Consider the following 14,495-nt stretch of genomic DNA (forward strand, 5'->3'; position numbering starts at 1 on the left):
AGAATTATCCGTCACAATGTCATCGAATGGCGTTTTCCTGCTTGAGTAAGTGAGTTAACGGAACATCCGCCGCTGTGTTGAACTTGCTGAAACATACTAAAAACAGAACATCGAGACTACACATTAACTTCACTTGGGAACAACAGGAATTCTACGTAATCTTCACGTGAATTTTGTGTGAAGCTCATTGACTTTAATATCAAGTGAACTCTTTTTTTTTCTCTGTATGATCTAACGTTAAAATCAGATGAAAATTGACCACTTAGTACACACAAAATAACTGCTGACATTCCTGGAATAATGTGTACATGTACATGCTCTATGTCCATTTATATGAATAATTTGTATTAATCATTAATTATAAAGGTCAGAGAAAGTTTATTTGTACTTTTGTATGACCATATGTTTCGTCAATAATTTAACCTTCATGTTTTAACCAGGGGGGTCGTATGGTTAGTATGTACAAAATATGATTTTTTTTAGATAAATGTTAATCTCGGTCCATGCTCCCAGTTTTTAGTGGAATCCAAGTTGCTCATTTACTTTTATCAACATGAACTTTGTACATGTATGCACATGTATGATTTTAGTTACTTTATATTCTTTGTTGTGTATGTCTGTTTTCCATGTCTGGTCTTTGTCCCTGGATTACATTCTTTTGGTTGATGTTCGAATCTTGGTTCCCTTGTTTACTCTTTGAATGGTACAGTATTTGCATGTATATCTAAATTCTGTCAGCAAAAACAGTTGTTAAGACGTGAAACATTCTTTTTCAGCGTACACGGTTCACGCGTTGTTGAATGACACAGTGTACAATTCGTATACGTAAGAAATCTAATAAATAAACTGTTATTATTCAGAATTGTTTTTCTACAATTTAATTTGAAGTGAGGGACGAGTACGTAGCTTCTCTATCACATTTTAAAATGTGTACTTAGTAATGAGTTTATTCATAGAATTCAAATGAAAGAATGTTATGACATTAAAAAAAAACAAGTATTAGAAAGGAATGTTGGTATGGAATTGAAACATGTATTTAAGTAGAGATGCTACCGTTTCAGTACAATTGTTTATTACGTAATGCGACGGTATTCTTATTCACTGGTATTATTTTCGCTCTTTATCATTTTTTAATGGAATTTGGAATTAATGATTTCATTAGAACAACTTTTAAATTAAAATATAAAGATTCATTAAGAGCAAAAAAATCGTCGTTTACCTGGTCCATGCTGCCAAAAAACACCGAAATTTGTACTCTTGTACAATAGTTCTTCAGTCGTATTAATTTGGTATACCTTCAAAGGTCACATTGAGTTTATACACGTACCTGTATTACATTGATTTAGTACATTTGTACCAGTAATGAATTGTGGAATACTGAATAATCTGTTTATCTCAAACATTTGGTGCCCATAAATGTACATAAAATAACATCGTCATATTTTTCGTCAACCATCTGTTGCTATACAACAACTTGACCTTTTTGTTTGAACTAGGAACTTGAGGTACATATGTAATCTGTACGACAAACCTAAGCATTCAATAAATGAAGATGAACAATAATCTCCTAGGATTAGGATGACAGTATTTTAAAATATTTATCTTTTCATGACAGCTTATCTGAATCCTTACCTTGGTCAGCATACAGTTGTTACCACGTTAAACATTCATTATTTTACGTTCGATGCTAAATATTTAGCATTTTCAGTTGCACGTAGCATGTCGATAATGCTGTGTTATTTTGAAAATAAACCATTTAATTTACAACTTAACCTTATAACTGAATTATGTGTAATTTTTATATTAGAAGTCAACGTTAATTGTGAAAAAATATAAACTTGATTAGAAAAGGTGTATACAAGGAACTTATTTGGAAAATGTGATAGTACAAGAAATCTTTTTAAATCATATTTGTCAATATTTGTACATTGTGTACCACACTTGAATATGGTTGAAAATCGATGATTAGCTTAGTGTACAAGTAATGGATTGGTTCAAATTCTGTATGGCATACTGGGGTTGCTTTTGTTCCTGATTGGTCAAGACGTAGTTAACGAGTATATTGTGCCCGCGCAACGTTGTTTACGTTTACGTGTACCAAAACGGAAGTTGAATTTCCGAATTGGTCCATTGCAAGTTGTTTTTTTTTTAATGCGGACTACATGTAATCATGTTTGTAATCATGTTTGTAATTATGTTTAACAGTGAATTGTTTCAATCAAAAGAGATTTGAAGTGCATGTAGTTCATGTGATTCTTCAATTAAAATGAAAAAATCTACGATGGTTAAAACAATATTACAACAACAAAAAAAAAGTCTATGTACAGGAAACACCAAACATCACCCACCAAATGACAAACCCTGACTCAACCAACAAAACCTTGAATAAGCTCCCCTGACCGAGATTATGACCTCTTTTTTTCCTGAAAACAATTGTCAAATTATTATCATAGAAAAAGAAGATGGCTATGAGGAATGGAATAAATCAGACTTCGTCCTATAACTCCTCATTGGTTTAAACAGACACAATATTAGATGACAGGTTATGGTGGCGCTATGTTAGATCTTCACAAAGTGTTAAATCATTGAGGAGTAATAAATTTCGCCAGTTATTGAAATTATTTGGTTCTTTTTTTTTGTTTTGTTTTGTTTTGTTTTGTTTTGTGTGTGTGTGTGTTTCGGGCCAATCGTGCAACTTACTTCAATCTTCCCTTCAATTTAAGTCAAAATGGCGGTAGCAAAGTTGCATCAATCGTCTCTCAAGTCTATATAATGGTAAATCGAGATAATGTAATGTTCGCCGCAATCAATTCACTACGACTGTATAAATGCTACTGCTATTGAGATATACAGATTAGATCAGTTCTAACCTATCACAAAATTGTCCTAGAACTGTCAGAAGAACAGTTCTATGTTAGATTTAGAACAATTCTAGGGCAGTCCTGAAGCCAGCCCTTCTGACAGTTCTAGCAGAGCAGACTCTACTAGTTGGACTGTTCTCGTAGAGCTGGCTCTACTTATAGAATTGCTCTCGTAGAGCCGGTTCGGCTAGACCTGCCAGAGGAGCTGGCTTTTGTAGTAGAACTGTCCTTGTAGAGCCAGTTCTACTAGCAGAACTGTCAGAAAATCTAGCCTTAGAACTGTTCTATGACATTTTTAGAACTGTCCTAGAGCCGGATCTTCTGACAGTTCCCCCGAGAGATTAAAACTGATCTCATCTGTACATGTGATATCGGTCGTGCTCGTGATATAAGTCGAAATGTCGACATGAACATTGTGAAGAGCATATCCTCATGCCTTGCAAGTTTTTGTTACAACAAAATCGGTTATCTATGAAAGGATAGTAATTTGTAGCTGCATAGTTGTAGCTATTTGTATCGATATACATTATGCAATAATTACAACCTTTTTATGATAGTAATATTATGCAATGCAGATTTTAACCGAATTTGCAGTGAATTCACACGTCCTCGGTACAAATGCACTACATGTATACATTATATGGGGTATATACACGTATTTCTAAATATTCATTCAATGTCATTTGATACCTCAAGTTTCAAACCCGTTTATATTATCAATTAAGTTTTCATTGGGGCGCAAATTGCAAATAAATCTTTTTCTTCTTCAAATGATCTAACCTAGTGCACCACCGTAACATTTTGACAGTATTCACGTTATTTAATACTCACTTCACCGATCCGTCAAGGAAAACATGAACTTATTTTTTTCGTTCTACATCAACCTCTATTTTAACTAACAAATATTACTTCTAGAATGTTTGTGTATATCACTGGTAGTCCAATGTTATGATCGGGTTCGTCCTTGTCATTAGAGACTTATTAAAAGGTATGCACCTCCGTTTTTGTAGTGACATTCTAGTGGCTCCGGCATATACTATACATTTTTTACAATTCTTAGTTACTGAGAGAGAGAGAGAGAGAGAGATGCACGGAACGTCTGTTTCCATAATAACCATGCATGCTGCAAATTTTTACGTCATTATAATCAGAGTGCAATTGCAATATCAACATTTTTATCACGTGGTACATGTATCTTGACTATAGAGAGCAAAATGTACATTCTCCTCTTTTTATATAAACTATCAGAAAACAAATCAGAGGCTGATGAAATAACTATATTTTGTGGAAAGGATAAGTTTCCTATGCCAGGGATTTAACTCGTAATTTCAAAAGTTTTTACGGTCGTTAATATAAGAAAGATCTTATATTGACTAAAATCAATATGGAGTGTCCATTTTAAATATAATCAGAAATGTTCAACTTTTATACATGTCCAATCTTTTTACCGGACTTAACATTCATGGAGCAGTACGATGGATGTCTTGCAAGAAGCAGATATTACTCACCCTTCCGGAGCACCTTTCTAGTTGTCGTTTTCTTTTATGGGGTGTAACCCCCCCCCCCCCCCGACCCCTTGAGTCCAGCGAACGCTCTAAATACAAATGTATGACGGCGAGCCTAGCGTACGGCCTAAATTTTGGACCGAGTCCAGCGGACAATTTATGATTCCAGTCTAAGGAATCTCTTGCGTCCAGTATTCGTACGCGGGAGTAACGCGTACGCTTAAAAACAGGTCGAATCCCGCGTACGAAAAGGGGATTATACTATCTTTCATTCATTCTTGAAATAATAATCAAGGTCGTTCCATTCTGAACTAAGTGTAGTAAGTATCTCCTACACGTGACAGTGATGTACTGCTATTTTGACAATGACAAAATAAGCCTTATTTACATGTATGACCAGGCGCGTAGCTGCCGTTAGGCAAAAAAGCTTTTGCCTGCACTTAATTTTGCCACTTTTTTTTTTAGATAAAATACATCAAGGAGAGGCATAAATGATGCTCTAAAACGCTATCTCCGCGGAGCTTCGGGGGGGGGGGGCTTCGCACCCTGGACCCCCTACCAGGGCTCCGCCCTGGACCTATTGGGGGCCTTAAGCGGCCCCCAGACCCCCTGCCGTAATTTTGCCTACACTTCAATTTGGCCTCAGCTACGCGCCTGATGACAGTTTATTATACAAGCTCAGCAAATCATCGACCACCAGAAAAAGAGTTTAACTATCAATACAGATTATACGATTGTTTCTGAGTTTTAAATTTCTTATTTGATGTGGCTTTTAATGCTTTCGAATTATGATTGTTTTTATGTACAAAATATATTTATACATGTATATATGGTATAAAAAGGAAAGTCATTTGATTTAAAAATAATAAGAAGTTGAAAAAGAAAGCAAACGTTTCATATTTCAAGTTAAGGCATGACTGCTGAAAAGACACCTATTATACACGGTCAAAGTTCACGCCTCTGTCCTTACAATAAACCCTCGGTTGACAAATCTTTGCGATGTCTGTCAACTACAATTAGGATTTGTTGTGACATCCTGTCTTTCTCGTTATCAACGTTTCATTAAATAAAAGTTCTATTATATGAAATTTCGATGTTCAGATCAAAATGTGTAACATATGGTTTATATCCATTTTGTAATCTGTCTAGCAAGTATATAACACCGCGTAAATTCTATGCTTAATGTCTTCCGGAAGGGTTGATAAATGTAACGTTTCAGTTCATTGGGATGATGACACTACAATCTGTACACTGTACTTGATGTCCGTTTAAATATTTTTTTCATACATGTGCCTGCGCGCAGGTATTTTGGTGTTTTGTCGTGTTATTTAAAATTTGTTTTGTTTGTATTTGATTGATTTATTTGTATATTAATTTGTCATTTTTTATACCTTAAATTTTAACTCCTTAAAGAGTGGGTGGTATTTTGGAATCATCCAAAAATCTGCGGTGCAATAAACTTTAAATAATTATGAAACTATTGTGTAATATGATCATGTATAATATTTACAGCGCTTCTAAATGTTATAGGCCAGTGGCCGAGAGCAAGTACCAGCTTCCGTGTAAAAAAGGTCAAAACCCGAGCAAAAGTTGAGAACTGGTCAAATCGGGACATTGAAGTTAAAATAGAAAACCATACATGAACTATTCACATTAAACAGAATTGAAGGACCAAAGCTGCCATCTGACTTTGCTTCATATGGGTTTATGGCTGCCAACGTGTTTTACAATTGCAATGAAAAACCCTTCAATGAGAATTATAGATGTTTCGAAAAATTTGACTTGTACGTTTGACATTTGAAATATATGGATCTAACAGAGTAAATTAAAGCATTTGAGTAAAATCTCAATCATTTTTTTTAACAAATCGCCTATTTATTTGCTCATTTTTTTCAGTACAAGTTTTTTTTTTGTTTTTTTTTGTTTTTGCTCTCTTTACATTTGAAATCTGGTTTATTTACCATCTATTTTAATCATCTTAGTGTAGTATGTATTAGTAACAAGATTTAGCATGTACACAAGCTGGTAGTCGCTTGATTTTACTCCAAGACACCGCTATGAGATGTCCGCCTTGGAGTTAGCAGTAATGCTTATCAATTTATACTACAATAGTTTCAGGACAGACCTCTCAGAATATGTCATTATTCCAACGACTGTCAAATCACAGAAACACACTACATGTACAATAAACGGCATCAGAAAAGAAGAAAAAAGTAATAGATTCTTGACTTTTTATGAGCAACTCGGCGAGTGTTTTTAGAAAAGCAGAAGACGCTTAACCTACCGTGCACCTGGTCCATGCTCCCAGTTTTTAGTGGAGTTCGAGTTGTTCATTTGCTTTTGTTACTTTGTATGTATGATTTTAGTTACTTTATGTTCTTTGTTATGCATGTCTGTTTTCCATGTCTGATTACCGCGATGGTTCCCTTGATTACTCTCTTACATGAGTGAAGATTAAGGATCGGGTTTTCTTACAGTGGAGCGCAGCGAAACGGGTGAAAAGACAATGATTTTCTCTAACGAGGGAAAAATAACCAGATTTTTTATCTTTCTTCCTTGAAAGCATGTGACCTCGTTTACGCGGATCGTCTCAACTCGTAAAGGGCCATGTCCGGAAGAAGAAGTCTTAGAAATAAAAGGTCATTAAGGGGCATGAACATTTATGAACAATTATACATTAATTATTTTGACATTAACATCAACAAAGGCATCTGTTGTTTTATACCGAGCATCGCATGCTATGCTAACGATATACGTCCAGCCAACCAGGTACATGTATCACATAAGTTCACAGAAATGGGTCCGGGAAGTGAATTCAAAGGGAAAGAAGCCTTTAAATTGATTCAATGTAAATGTTACCATCATTTGGTGATCTGAACATATTTAGACGTATATGTAAAATTTACATTGAATATTTTGGATAACCGATATCCTTCTTCAGCATAAAACAAACAAAATTCAAGATCAAAGCATAGATTCTGAAAAAGAACTACAGAGTGGATGATTATATTCAAAGACACACATAACCTAATGATTAAGAATCTGAATGAGAACGAGAACAGGTATGGTTTAAACAAAAACTAGAAATGAATTAAATGTTGAAAACAATTAAGAAAAGTCAAATTAAATTATAGTAGTACAGCGTATTGATGTATAGCATAGTGCTGAACCAGCTTTAGAGCAGGATATAGCAATGAATTATTTTTTCTCGTTCATTCCATCTGGAGAAATTGTTTGTAATTTTTTTATCCAAAAGCTTACCCCAGATACTCTTTTACTTCTTGACCAGTTGTCATTATGATCATTGATCGCAACAACAATGTTGTTACGATCTTCCTGGAAGTGTTCGGCAGATCTCAGATGGCGACTTATAGAGGGAGGTCTGGTTTACATTTTAGTCACTGCGATGACCATTCAATTCCCGGTTGAAAGGTTGTTCTGTTTCGCCAACGTACTGCATACCAAATCGGCACTGGAGAAGGTATATGGTGTTTCCGGTTTTGCAAGTCACGTTGCAAAAAAAAAAAAAAAAAAAATAGCGTATTCCTTTTCAGTGTAGTAGCTTTTAAACTTTGGGGTATGCAATATCTGGGTACATGTCTTACATCTTTTATCTCTACATGGTTGACACTCAGTCTTACCCATTTTATTCTTTTTGGGCTGGGATGAAATCTCTGCTCTTACCCGGGAATCTCAAGTGGACTCCTAAGTCTACGGAATGCCATAAAGGTGCCTCGGGAAAGACTTTGTATATAGACATTAATTAAGGTATAACAAGGAATTATATCTTTTCTAATATGACAAATACGGTAATTTTTGTGACCAAAATTTCTCTAGGCGTAGTTAAAATAATGGCTGTTCCGTTTAACCTCCTCAGTATGAAAGTTGGATTAATTCTGAAATAAGCCACATATCCAAGTAAACCATCTATTGAATAAGTATATTCGGTATCAGTATCAGTGTAGTATTAGATAACCTCTCAGCCTTTAAATCATCGCGTAAACGTTTTTAAATGAGTGTTTTGTCTCGGAGCGAAAGACGAGAGACAGTGCGCATGTACTAAAGGTGGGGTTGTATCGACATATACAAACAATGTACTGTTTGACGGTATGAAGACGTCATAGAATATCGAGATAGGCATATATATATTTGTATAATGCTGCAGATCCTCTACTGTCGTACCCGATACCATCAGAGGTTGCACTGTTCAGTTACATCATATGCTACATTTATGTTTGAGCTCTATATTAACTTACGAGGAAGTACCATTCGGTTTACGAAAGTTATATTTTATATAGTCTAGTTGGCCGAGTGGTCTAGAGCGATCGATGGTCTTAGTGCAGGCGGTGTTGCAGTAGATGTCAGAGAAGAGAAGGTGTTCGAATCCCGCTGAGGGAGCAACCAAATTTGCATTGCAACCTTGCATCAATTCTAGAGTTGTGGTGTAGCTTAGACTTGATTATATATAGAAGTGTGATTATATATGATTATTACATATAGAACTAAAATAAATAATTAATACATGTACTATTTGGCATTCGCTCAGTGTAGTCAGCATGGATGGATTCTCTAGGCAAAAATAAAATTATTATAAATAAATCAATTTAAATACGCAATATTTAGATCTGTATAGTACATTGTATAGATAATATATCGCAAAATTGCAATCTTGCATCGATTCCAGAGTTGGGTAATGAATGATCAATTTACAATTAAAATAAATATCCACCATGTGTCCATTTACTGTAGGGCCGGTGGACGGTGCTATAGGTAGAACGGTACTATTTCTCATTATTTTAGGTTGGTCTTTGTGTACCCTACTTAAATACTTCTGGACACTGTGATTGGACAAGTTGTGCTGATACCGAAAATGTTTTATGAATTCCAGGCTCTAACATTATTATACTTTTAAGAAATCGCCATATATTTTTTGAAAACCATTTCATATAAATATTATGATTTTTTTAAATCTATGTGCCATTTGCAGAAAAAGGGGGGAACTGTGTCCCCAAACATCATCTGCTTAAAATACTGACTTTGATCGCAATTTTAGTTAGGGAAATGAAGATATAACTGCATGGAGAAAAGTCAGTTTATAGCTCCGTCATTGTTTTAAAGGTGTGAATTTTTCTAAAGTTTCACTATGGTCGCCTATGGGAAATAAATAGTACCGTTCTGCATATAAAAGTGTTAATCCAATAAAACAGAGATGGGATTCTATGCAAATCCCTGATTAAGGTATGCCATCATCTAGATCACGGACATTTAATTAACAAGACCTGATTGTACATATTGATGATATCCAAAAATACAAAAAACGATAAATTTGCTAAATTAATTGTAAAATGTGGTAATTTACTATTTTGCTCTCAAAAATAACAAAAAAAGTTCATTGTAAGTTCAACCTATTAGTTTATTAGTGGTTAACTTGGATACTTGATATATTTATCAACGTAATAATTCTATTCTATCAAGTGTTATCGAATTGGACGGTCATTCACCTTGAAGTGAAGGCCATTACATGAATAACTGTCTTTGTTTTGTTGTTTTGACCCGGGTCAACTCGAGTCATTTACCTCGCATTGTAAATTCCACCATTGAATCATTTCTGGTGTCCGTTATCTAGAGCATCTTTCGAACCGCGCAACATGATGTAACAAAGCAATGTGAAGATGAATTCAAATGAGTGAAGTTTTAATCCTGAACTCTTCTTTTTCACCGAATGGAATTCGATAAAGCTTTCACACGTTCATAACTGCATGATAGTATTGTGTACCTCTGTTGTTTTTCTGTCTGAATTAATTGTCGGGTTTCTGTTGCAACCAGACTTTAGCATTGGTAGACCCATGAGGTACCATGCACAACACTGACATTCAAATTTTAATTATATTTTGTTCTTCAAAAGTCTTTGTGAAAAAAAAAGATATTTGGGTACTAGCCGAATTAATTGTTAAAACTTTTCGTTTTTTTTTTATCAATAGCATTCAGCTTAAACGTAAAGGGCAAGACCAGAACGAAATTAAAACCCGAAACAGTTGTGGGTCTAGGGGAGGATTACCGAGATAGGAATTCTCTACCATTTTTGTCTGAAATTTTTATGAATCATGAGAAAAACCTTGGCAAAATTGGGCAATTTAAAACCAGCTTTTTTAATTTAAATTTCTGGTTCAATTTACCTCTTTTATACAGCTACTGGATCCGCCACAACCAAACAAACAATAATGAACTCCCTCCACATAGAAACCAAATGTAAGTTCTCTTAGAAATTTTTTTTTATCGAAGGACTAAGCAAACACCTGTCTTTAACCAACAGCCAACTTTCAAAAGCGTAGCACACTTTTGAACGATGTAAGAGTAATCAAGGGAACCAAGGTTATAGCGGTAATCAAAAGAATGTAATCCAGGGACAAAGACCAGACATGGAAAACAGACACACACAACAAAGAACATAAAGTAACTAAAATCATACATACAAAGTAAAAAAAGTAAATGAGCAACTCGGACTCCACTAAAAACTGGGAACCTAATGTAATACATGGCAAATTTGGCTGTTGGGTAAGCTTACTTTTCAGGAAAAAAAAAGATATAATCTTGTATCAACATGTATATATGCTATAATAGAATAAATTAGAAACTATAAAGACACATTCTTTAATTACCCTGAAGTAAGAGCTTTTTTATGCCAGATCTGATTTCTGAATATTAATAGTTAATTTATTATGACCCCTCGATTATCGGAGGGAGCCCTATATAAAGAATTCAGCTTTTTCCGTAAATGATTATTTTGTTTTCGGAAGAACCATCAAGCCATTTTAGCAAGCTTCCAAAGGGACGTAACCCACCAACACCCGACAACTTTGTTGGCGCACTCATTTAGGGAAAGGAAGAACAGTAAACATTTTTCTGTGAAACTATTTACACGTCAGTAAGTAGCTAAATGGTTTGAAATTAATTATTCAAAAGTAACCAAGAACTTACCGAGGCTACAATAAGTCAAAAATTTGAATGTAAAGTCTACTGCTGTCCATTGCTCCAATCAATCTGTCGGGTTTGAAGGTTACTTCCCTTTGGCTTTGCTCAAACTTTTATACAACAAAGTTAAAGTCGGGTTTATGAAAAGGGCATATTGAATTCTGTCATTGAAGTAAGCATTTTGATAATCTAACCAACGGACTTTCTGTGATTGTTACATCATTAATTTTGTTTTGTGGACTTGATCTGTTAAACTGATTATAATTACCTCTATATCTTAACACGAATATTTTACTTTAAGATAGAAATACAGCGATTGAAATAACAAGCAAGTGTAAAAGCTTCAAAAAACACCAAGTGGCAGGGATCTTAGGGTACAGATTCCACTGTTGTTGTTTTTTTTTTCCTTGTAAATTTCGTGCAAAATTTTGGGAAAGATAATCAAGTTATAAGGTAAAATTTCATGTTTACTGGAACCGAGCTGGAACCCCTCTTTTCAGAATCTCTTGATCCGCCACTGCGACCACACCTAACACCTCGTTCGATCGATGCTTTTACATGTATTCTGAACAGAGGGGCCGGAGGTGGATTCAGGGATTTTGATCTAGCTCTGTCGTAATTTGCGACAAAACGTGGAACAGAAGTGTTTTAAAAAAGTGTTTGATAATCTACAAATGTACTTAACGTTCAAAATTATTTTAAAATGTCATTAATACTTCGTGGAAAAAAAACATTTTTCATATTACATGTCAAATATATTTCATGTCAGCTGTAATGTTGATTCAGATTTTAGGCATGCTCGGTGAAAGATAATAAAGTATAATTTTATTGTTAAATAAAACGTATAAGTAACAAACGTGTTTGATATATTAAGTCTATTTCCTTCAGTCGGAAATTCTATTTTTTTTTCATATTCAAACCTGTAGATTTCATCCTCATCCTTACATGCATGCATAATTATTTGGCTTGCAGTTGCACATACTTACAATGTAAACTGTAAGAATCATATGATAGGACAGTACTTAGACATTATTGATTAAATTGTTATTGTTGAGAAAGGGAGGAATGTATAATGACTTTAAGAATTAATATTTTATTGTCAGATTGGTGGGGTTTTGACATGCATGTTTCTGATTTTCCCCATTTTGCCTGATTCTTACAAACACGTACTCTTAAGTTCTCAGAACTTTCCATTTCTAGGTACTGCCAATCAGATAACTATGAACTATGATGTAAAGGAAATGATTGCACAAGTTCATCCTAAGGACAAGGACATCAATCGAGGTTTTAATATACAGCGTCCTTTCGGAATTCATTTGAGCTTAAATGAATTTACTGTAGATGTTTTTCACCGGTGAACGACCTTTTATCATTGGTTTGCACGATAGTAGTATTTCTAAATGAAGCGTCACTTTATTGCTATAATTTATAGGTACTCACCTTGGAAATAGAATTGATCATGCACATTATACTACAAAGTACAACAGATATATGTTTGTTCGTTTGTTTGGGTTTAACGTCCGAGCAGCAATATTTTAGCTATATTCAGACGATGAACATGAAATTGATGATAAAATGAGCATGAAATGATGATAAAATGAAAGAGGGATGGGACACAAGGACAATGGGGTCGACAAATTTTGATTGCCACTGGAAATTGGGAGAGACGGGTAGGGTCGGGAAATTTAGCCTCCTGTGGCGGAGCCCTATGGTTCCTACTCCGGGAGAATACCACAGTAGGGTTCTTTAACGTGCGAGGAACGTGGCATATTTCCCAACACGGTGAACCACTATGGTTTGCGGTCAGGTTTTCCGTATTATAGCCTGACAACCCCAGCATGTAACACGCCAGGGGTACCCCATTCCACCACCTGGGGCACACATCCCAGTTGCTCTGTGGGCAGAGCGCCCTAGCCCCCGGCTAGGGTTCTGAGCACTATTTAGTCGCCTTTTACGACAAGCTTAGCGCTGCTGCAGGCCTATTCTTTTAACACCCGGACCTGCACGGGTGACATAGGCAATACGACGTCACCCAACTTTTTATCAATCGGATAAAAACTAAGTATTCCTGTTTTCAGGTCCACGCGATGCGGTACGGTGAGCTGGGGTAGGATGCCAGGATATACATACGAATATTAGTAGTTGGTCGTCTGTAAAGACGGTCAAGCATCCTCTTGTGTAGGTACAGTAGACCAATTTTGTTGTTACACATCTTAAACCCTGATGACTTGCTACAGATAAGTATCAAAACATGCGTGTTTGCAAAAAGCACAGCGAGGTTTAATTAATAGGGAAAAATCACCCCTTAATTACTTCAGTATGCAATTCAAATGCCTTTTACCCAATGGAGAATCCCAACTATCATTTTACATACAGCATCATTTATCATAATTAAAAATATACTCGTGTACACTATTGCATACTATTTTTTTTTCTTATGTCTAATACGGCATTGTTATTGATTCATATATGTTTGTATTGTTATTGTGTCCTTAGTGGGCCATTGATTTTAAATCTAAAAAAGAAATCTTTGAACTTCGAACTTTACAGTAGAATATGGAAAAATTTACCAGAGTAGATCTTTCACTGAATTCTATTGAATAACAGAGGCAATAGCTTACGCCAAGGCGAACACGTCCGATCGATCTTGTTCAGAACAAATGTGTCGAAGCCGGTTCATGGCATTGTACGTTAAAGATGTACATTGCGTTCGTATGAAATATGAACAAAAACATTGAAGTTTCTAGAGTTAGAATTAAGATAAAGAGTATTCTTCTCGGAGGAAGGGGGGTAGGTATTTGATGTTGAGTTAAAAAAGATTTCTGCAGCGGCCGGAGTAAAATATAATCAATTGAAAATGAGAATTTTTTTTCTTCAAAATAACCCCACGCCCCCTCAGTATAAAAATGGTCGGTTCCTAAGTTTTATTTGCAAGCACTTAGACAGCTTGATGTTTGTAGAAATACCTAGTACATGTAGATCAAAAGTAAATTGTGCTTTAAAATATAATGAATTCAAAAAAAATTATACACTACCGGTTCATAAAGTCGGTATCACTGCATCCGGTTCACCTGATCTATCCTTGGTTCCATGGAGATCATCTTAAATTGATTTTTTCATTAAATCTTCAATTTAGAGTGATTTGATTTATCGAAAT

Source organism: Perna viridis, chromosome 9, assembly GCF_037379345.1.
Source record: "Perna viridis isolate PV_CMFRI_1.1 ecotype Kerala chromosome 9, ASM3737934v1, whole genome shotgun sequence".
NCBI classification, from domain to species: Eukaryota; Metazoa; Mollusca; class Bivalvia; order Mytilida; family Mytilidae; genus Perna; species Perna viridis.